Consider the following 9,642-nt stretch of genomic DNA (forward strand, 5'->3'; position numbering starts at 1 on the left):
AACCGTGCCCCCTTCCCAACCAATCGGATTTGCTATACGCGAAAACGACGCCAATGGAAAGAGCTTCCGCCCAAATTTAAATCCGTGGGCGTGGCTCGCAGCAGGAAGTAGGAAAATGGCGGCGATGTTGACAAAGACACAGCGGATGGTAACATACGACTAACAAGAGAAATATTTTTATTTTCTGCTTGCAACTGGACCGTCCAGAGCGTACACGGTAAGTACAACTCATCGTTTTTAAAAAGAAGTACTTTTGTTGCCCTGAAAAGCGAGTGAGCGTGGCGTTTGTGGGGGACGTCGAATTTCGACGATTCTTTCTGTTCAACGGTTGTAAATGATTGTGTTGATTAAAAAAGAAAACTTGATGTAACTCTACTTTTAACTGCCGTTTCAGATAGATTTGGAATTGCATCACATCCAATTTTGCCTAGAGCGTACACGGTAAGTAACACTCGTTGTGTTTAAGGAGATTTACGTTTGTAATAGCAGAAGTGTAGCCGCGTTGCGTTGTACGTGTGAATGTTGGTCCGGGCGAAATGTTAATGTTTAATTTCATTCCTTTAGGTTCCACGGTGTTTGTTGGCTGCAAGTTTTCCACTGCAAGAAGAGGCTCATATCATTGACCAGGAGCGAGCTACAATGGTGAGTAGCCATAACATTTATGTTAAACACTTCCTATTTCATGTCTAACAGTACTTGATTTAACAAATAACCATAAATAAATACAGTGTGGGCACTGAAGTTAACATATGTGATTATACTGCCTAATCTGTCACCGAGTAGATTGTTGCAAAGTAATATAAGATCCAAAGTTGTAATTCAGAATAGTTTTCAAAAGAAGGCCATTAGAATTATATACAAGTCTGATTACCCTGAACAAGCTATTAATTAAATCACAAATTCTTCAATTCAAAGATTTGGTAGATTATCAGACAAATAATGTCTAACAGTAATTGATTTAACACATCACGATAAGTAGATTGAGTGTGGGCACTCTCAAGTTAACATATGTGATTATACTGCCCAATCTGTTACAGAGTATGTTGTTGCCAAGTAATGTAGAATAGATCCAAAGTAGTAATCCAGAATAGTTTTGAAGAGGCCATTAGAATGATAAACAAATCTGATTACCTTGAACATAATAACAAGCTAAGTGTTTAATATGTCCTATGAAGTCAAAATTGGGCACCATCATGTGGTGAAATTTGGAATTGCATCACATCCAATTTTGCCTGGGAACAAACAGATTACATAAATCTTAGTTTTGAATAAGCCACTCCTTCTCAAACAAGTAAACTCTGCCCATTTTGCGCAGTAGATGTTCTGTTAATATCTAGTATTTATACAAAGTCATAATTTAAATTGCTTTCAACCTTCATTCATCGGTTCAACCAACATTACTCGCTCTTATTACCAACTTGTATTGATTTAACTAAGCGTTTAATACTTCCTATCAGGTCTCAAATCGAGATTTGGCAAAATACAATTTCAGCAAATCCAATTTTGCCAGGGAACAAAAATAGATTAAATAAACTAAATAAGTCCTCTTCCCATTAAATAAATCAGAAAAGTCTGTCTTGTAACCAGTCCTCTTCAAACAAGTAAAGTCTGCCCATTTTGTGCCGTAGATTTTGTGTCTATGCCTAGTATTTAAACAAAATCATAATTTAAACGACTTCTTTCCTTCATTCACTTTGGAAATTTGGAATTGCAGCAAATCGAATTTTGGCAGGGAACAAAAATAGATCAATTAAACTAAATAAGTCTTCTTCCCATTAAATAAATTAAAAAAGTCTGTCTTGTAACCAGTCCTTTTCAAACAAGTAAAGTCTGCCCATTTTGTGCCGTCGATTTTGTGTTAATGCCTAGTATTTATACAAAATCATAATTTAAAGGACTTCATTCCTTCATTCACTTTGGAAATTTGGAATTGCAGCACATCAAATTTTGCCTGGGAAGAAAAGTAGATTAAATAAATTTAATAAGTCTTACTACTTCCCATTAAATAAATTAAATACGTCTTACTTGTTCCCACTCCTTTTCAAAACAGTAGTTTAAAACGAGGGCCCTTCACTCAATCTTTAACCTCAACCCCGCACGTTGTGTTGTATCTGTGAATGTTGGTTGTGGCCAAATGATAGTTTTCTTTCATTCGTTTAGGTTCCAAGAAAACTTGATGTAACTCTACTTTTAACTGCCGTTTCAGATAAGCGGGTATTACGTCGCAGTCAAATGCCGCGGATATGACGTAATTGCCCGAACCTCCGCCAAAATTCAAATCTGTTGGCGCGATGGCCGTGAGCCACTGAGCAGCGACGATTATCAACAGAAATATCTTTATTTTCTGCTTGCAACTGGACCGTCTAGAGCGTACACGGTAAGTAACACTCATTGTGTTTAAGGAGATTTACGTTTGTAATAGCAGAAGTGTAGCCGCGTTGCGTTGTACGTGTGAAAATTGGTCGAGGCGAAATGTTAATGTTTAATTTCATTCCTTTAGGTTCCACGGTGTTTGTTGGCTGCAAGTTTTCCACTGCAAGAAGAGGCTCGTATCATTGACCAGGAGCGAGCTACAATGGTGAGTAGCCATAACATTTATGTTAAACACTTCCTATTTCATGTCTAACAGTACTTGATTTAACAAATAACCATAAATAAATACAGTGTGGGCACTGAAGTTAACATATGTGATTATACTGCCTAATCTGTCACGGAGTAGATTGTTGCAAAGTAATATAAGATCCAAAGTTGTAATTCAGAATAGTTTTCAAAAGAAGGCCATTAGAATTATATACAAGTCTGATTACCCTTAACATAACAACAAGCTATTAATTAAATCACAAATTCTTCAATTCAAAGATTTGGTAGATTATCAGACAAATAATGTCTAACAGTAATTGATTTACAACATCACGATAAGTAGATTGAGTGTGGGCACTCTCAAGTTAACAGATATGATTATACTGCCTAATCTGTTACAGAGTATGTTGTTGCCAAGTAATGTAGAATAGATCCAAAGTAGTAATCCAGAATAGTTTTGAAGAGGCCATTAGAATAATAAACAAATCTGATTACCTTGAACATAATAACAAGCTAAGTGTTTAATATGTCCTATGAAGTCAAAATTGGGCACCATCATGTGGTGAAATTTGGAATTGCATCACATCCAATTTTGCCTGGGAACAAACAGATTAAATAAATCTTAGTTTTGAATAAGCCACTCCTTCTCAAACAAGTAAACTCTGCCCATTTCGCGCAGTAGATGTTCTGTTAATATCTAGTATTTATACAAAGTCATAATTTAAATTGCTTTCAACCTTCATTCATCGGTTCAACCAACATTACTCGCTCTTATTACCAACTTGTATTGATTTAACTAAGCGTTTAATACTTCCTATCAGGTCTCAAGGCAAGATTTGGCAAAATACAATTTCAGCAAATCCAATTTTGCCAGGGAACAAAAATAGATTAAATAAACTAAATAAGTCTTCTTCCCATTAAATAAATCAGAAAAGTCTGTCTTGTAACCAGTCCTCTTCAAACAAGTAAAGTCTGCCCATTTTGTGCCGTAGATTTTGTGTCTATGCCTAGTATTTAAACAAAATCATAATTTAAACGACTTCTTTCCTTCATTCACTTTGGAAATTTGGAATTGCAGCAAATCGAATTTTGGCAGGGAACAAAAATAGATCAATTAAACTAAATAAGTCTTCTTCCCATTAAATAAATTAAAAAAGTCTGTCTTGTAACCAGTCCTTTTCAAACAAGTAAAGTCTGCCCATTTTGTGCCGTCGATTTTGTGTTAATGCCTAGTATTTATACAAAATCATAATTTAAAGGACTTCATTCCTTCATTCACTTTGGAAATTTGGAATTGCAGCACATCAAATTTTGCCTGGGAAGAAAAGTAGATTAAATAAATTTAATAAGTCTTACTACTTCCCATTAAATAAATTAAATACGTCTTACTTGTTCCCACTCCTTTACAAAAAAGTAGTTTAAAACGAGGTCCCTTCACTCAACCTTTAACCCTATTTATTCACCTTCTAGGCTAAGTGTTAAAGGCTAAGTGTTAAAGGCTAAGTGTTAAAGGCTAAGTGTTAGAGGCTAAGTGCCAGAGGCTAGGCGCCAGAGGCGAGTTTTTGTGGGCTGAAGTTTTAGTGGGGTTAGTGTGAATACAATCCAAAAGAATACAACAGAATACAATACAATAGAATATAATACATAGATTAAATTCAATAGCTCTTACTACTTCCCATTAAATAAATTAAATACGTCTTACTTGTTCCCAATCCTTTTCAAAAAAGTAGTTTAAAACGAGGGCCCTGCACTCAACCTTTAACCTCAACCCCGCACGTCACATTGTGTTGTATCTGTGAATGTTGGTTGTGGCCAAATGATAGTTTTCTTTCATTCGTTTAGGTTCCACGGTGTTTGTTGGCTATGTTTTCCACTGTCAGAAGGATGAAAATACAAAGTACAACGCTTGGACGTGGGCGAAGACGTCACCGGTGAGTCCTTCCTTCCTATTTATTTACCTTCTAGATGCTAGAGGCTAAGTGTTAGAGGCTAAGTGTTAGAGGCTAAGTGTTAAACACAATACGAACAACACAACGATACTGCACTGAAAAACACGATACCGCACTGAGAAACACGATACCGCACTGAACAACACGATACCGCACTGAACAACACCATGCCGCACTGAACACCATGCCACACTGAACAACACCATCCCGCACTGAACAACACCATGCCGCACTAAACAACACCATGCCGCACTGAACAACACCATGCCTCACTGAACGACACCATGCCGCACTGAAAGACACCATGCCGCACTGAACGACACCATGCCGCACTGAAAGACACCATCCCGCACTGAACACCATGCCGCACTGAACAACACCATCCTGCACTGAACAACACCATCCCGCACTGAACAACACCATGCCGCACTGAACAACATTATGCTGCACTGAACATTATGCCGCACTGAACAACACCATGCCGCACTGAACAACACCATGCCGCACTGAACAACATTATGCCGCACTGAACAACACCATGCCGCACTGAACAACACCATGCCGCACTGAACAACACCATGCCGCACTGAACAACATTATGCCGCACTGAACAACACCATGCCGCACTGAACAACACCATCCTGCACTGAACAACACCATTCCGCATTGAACACCATGCCGCACTGAACAACACCATCCCGCACTGAACAACATTACGCTGCACTGAACAACACCATGCCGCACTGAACAACACCATGCCGCACTGAACAACACCATTCCGCACTGAACAACACCATGCCGCACTGAACAACATTACGCTGCACTGAACAACACCATGCCGCACTGAACAACATTATAACGCACTGAACAACACCATCCCGCACTGAACAACACCATGCCGCACTAAACAACATTATGCCGCACTGAACAACACCATGCCGCACTGAACAACACCATCCTGCACTGAACAACACCATTCCGCATTGAACACCATACCGCACTGAACAACACCATCCCGCACTGAACAACACCATCCCGCACTGAACAACACCATGCCGCACTGAACAACATTATGCCGCACTGAACAACATTATGCCGCACTGAACAACACCATGCCGCACTGAACAACACCATGCCGCACTGAACAACACCATGCCGCACTGAACAACATTATAACGCACTGAACAACACCATCCCGCACTGAACAACACCATGCCGCACTAAACAACATTATACCGCACTGAACAACATTATGCCGAAATGAACAACACCATGCCGCACTGAACAACACCATGCCGCACTGAACAACACCATCCTGCACTGAACAACACCATCCCGCACTGAACAACACCATGCCGCACTGAACAACACCATGCCGCACTGAACAACACCATGCTGCAATGAACAACACCATCCCGCACTGAACAACATTATGCCGCACTGAACAACATTATGCCGCACTGAACAACATTATGCCGCACTGAACAACATTATGACGCACTGAACAACATTATGCCGCACTGAACAACACCATGCCGCACTGAACAACACGATCCCGCATTGAACAACACCATGCCGCACTGAACAACACCATCCTGCACTGAACAACACCATCCCGCACTGAACAACACCATGCCGCACTGAACAACATTATGGCGCACTGAACAACATTATGCCGCACTGAACAACACCATGCCGCACTGAACAACATCATGCCGCACTGAACAACACCATGCCGCAATGAACAACACCATCCCGCACTGAACAACACCATGCCGCACTGAGCAACACCATGCCGCACTGAACAACACCATCCCGCACTGAACAACACCATGCCGCACTGAACAACACCATTCCGCACTGAACAACACCATGCCGCACTGAACAACATTACGCTGCACTGAACAACACCATGCCGCACTGAACAACACCATGCCGCACTGAACAAAACCATCCTGCACTGAACAACACCATGCCGCACTGAACAACACCATGCCGCACTGAACAACATTATGCCGCACTGAAAAACACCATCCTGCACTGAACAACACCATCCTGCACTGAACAACACCATGCCGCATTGAACAACACCATGCCGCACTGAACAACACCATCCTGCACTGAACAACACCATCCTGCACTTAACAACACCACCCCGCACTGAACAACACGATCCCCCATTGAAAAACACCATCCCGCACTGAACAACACCATGCCGCACTGAACAACACCATTCCGCACTGAACAACACCATGCCGCACTGAACAACACCATGCCGCACTGAACAACACCATGCCGCACTGAACAACACCATGCCGCACTGAACAACATTATGCCGCACTGAACAACACCATGCCGCACTGAACAACACCATCCCGCACTGAACAACACCATGCCGCATTGAACAACACCATGCCGCACTGAACAACACCATCCTGCACTGAACAACACCATCCCGCACTAAACAACACCATGCCGCACTGAACAACATTATGGCGCACTGGACAACATTATGCCGCACTGAACAACACCATGCCGCACTGAACAACACCATGCCGCACTGAACAACACCATGCCGCACTGAACAACACCATGCCGCACTGAACAACATTATGCCGCACTGAACAACACCATGCTGCACTGAACAACACCATGCCGCACTGAACAACACGATCCCGCATTGAACAACACCATCCTGCACTGAACAACACCATGCCGCACTGAACAACACCATGCCGCACTGAACAACACCATTCCGCACTGAACAACACCATGCCGCACTGAACAACACCATCCTGCACTGAACAACACCATCCCGCACTGAACAACACCATGCCGCATTAAACACCATGCCGCACTGAACAACACCATCTTGCACTGAACAACACCATGCCGCACTGAACAACACCATGCCGCACTGAACAACACCATGCCGCACTGAACAACATTATGCCGCACTGAACAACATTATGCCGCACTAAACAACATTATGTCGCACTGAACAACACCATGCCGCACTGAACAACACCATGCTGCACTGAACAACATTATGCCGCACTGAACAACACGATCCCGCATTGAACAACACCATCCCGCAGTGAACAACACCATGCCGCATTGAACAACACCATGCCGCACTGAACAACACCATGCTGCACTGAACAACATTATGCTGCACTGAACAACACGATCCTGCATTGAACAACACCATGCCGCACTGAACAACACCATCCTGCACTGAACAACACCATGCCGCACTGAACAACACCATGCCGCACTGAACAACATTATGCCGCACTGAAAAACACCATGCCGCACTGAACAACACCATCCCGCACTGAACAACACCATGCCGCATTGAACAACACCATGCCGCACTGAACAACACCATGCTGCACTGAACAACATTATGCTGCACTGAACAACACGATCCTGCATTGAACAACACCATGCCGCACTGAACAACACCATCCTGCACTGAACAACACCATCCTGCACTGAACAACACCACCCCGCACTGAACAACATGATCCCGCATTGAACAACACCATCCCGCACTGAACAACACCATGCCGCACTGAACAACACCATTCCGCACTGAACAACACCATGCCGCACTGAACAACACCATGCCGCACTGAACAACACCATGCCGCACTGAACAACACCATGCCGCACTGAACAACATTATGCCGCACTGAACAACACCATGCCGCACAGAACAACACCATCCCGCACTGAACAACACCATGCCGCATTGAACAACACCATGCCGCACTGAACAACACCATCCTGCACTGAACAACACCATCCCGCACTAAACAACACCATGCCGCACTGAACAACATTATGGCAAACTGGACAACATTATGCCGCACTGAACAACACCATGCCGCACTGAACAACACCATGCCGCACTGAACAACACCATGCCGCACTGAACAACACCATGCCGCACTGAACAACATTATGCCGCACTGAACAACACCATGCCGCACTGAACAACACCATGCCGCACTGAACAACACGATCCCGCATCGAACAACACCATCCTGCACTGAACAACACCATGCCGCACTGAACAACACCATGCCGCACTGAACAACACCATTCCGCACTGAACAACACCATGCCGCACTGAACAACACCATCCTGCACTGAACAACACCATCCCGCACTGAACAACACCATGCCGCATTGAACAACACCATGCCGCACTGAACAACACCATCCTGCACTGAACAACACCATGCCGCACTGAACAACACCATGCCGCACTGAACAACACCATGCCGCACTGAACAACATTATGCCGCACTGAACAACATTATGCCGCACTAAACAACATTATGTCGCACTGAACAACACCATGCCGCACTGAACAACACCATGCTGCACTGAACAACATTATGCCGCACTGAACAACACGATCCCGCATTGAACAACACCATCCCGCAGTGAACAACACCATGCCGCATTGAACAACACCATGCCGCACTGAACAACACCATGCTGCACTGAACAACATTATGCTGCACTGAACAACACGATCCTGCATTGAACAACACCATGCCGCACTGAACAACACCATCCTGCACTGAACAACACCTTTCCACACTGAACAACACCATGCCGCACTGAACAACATTATGCCGCAGTGAACAACACCATGCCGCACTGAACAACACCATGCCGCACTGAACAACACCATGCCGCACTGAACAACACTATGCCGCAATGAACAACACCATCCCGCACTGAACAACACCATGCCGCATTGAACAACACCATGCCGCACTGAACAACACCATCCCGCACTGAACAACACCACCCCGCACTGAACAACACGATCCCGCATTGAACAACACCATCCCGGACTGAACAACACCATGCCGCACTGAACAACACCATTCCGCACTGAACAACACCATGCCGCACTGAACAACACCATGCCGCACTGAACAACACCATGCCGCACTGAACAACACCATGCCGCACTGAACAACATTATGCCGCACTGAACAACACCATGCCGCACTGAACAACACCATCCCGCACTGAACAACACCATGCCGCATTGAACAACACCATGCCGCACTGAACAACACCATCC

The 9,642-nt window shown here is 43.9% G+C and overlaps 1 long non-coding RNA gene across 2 annotated transcripts; it reads left to right on the forward strand.

Annotated features, from left to right (window-relative positions):
* Window positions 1–244: 244 nt before the first annotated feature.
* LOC148378117 (uncharacterized) lies at window positions 245–4,504 on the forward strand. 2 transcript variants are annotated; one of them, XR_015856160.1, is made up of 3 exons: window positions 245–441; window positions 565–642; window positions 4,423–4,504. It is a non-coding gene; the product is annotated as an uncharacterized LOC148378117 (long non-coding RNA). The 2 variants fall into 2 exon arrangements; XR_015856159.1 differs by lacking the exon at window positions 4,423–4,504 and adding an exon at window positions 2,207–2,363.
* Window positions 4,505–9,642: the final 5,138 nt, after the last annotated feature.

This window comes from Syngnathus floridae, unplaced genomic scaffold, assembly GCF_059516105.1.
Source record: "Syngnathus floridae isolate MCC-2025c unplaced genomic scaffold, RoL_Sflo_1.0 HiC_scaffold_64, whole genome shotgun sequence".
Taxonomy (NCBI): Eukaryota; Metazoa; Chordata; class Actinopteri; order Syngnathiformes; family Syngnathidae; genus Syngnathus; species Syngnathus floridae.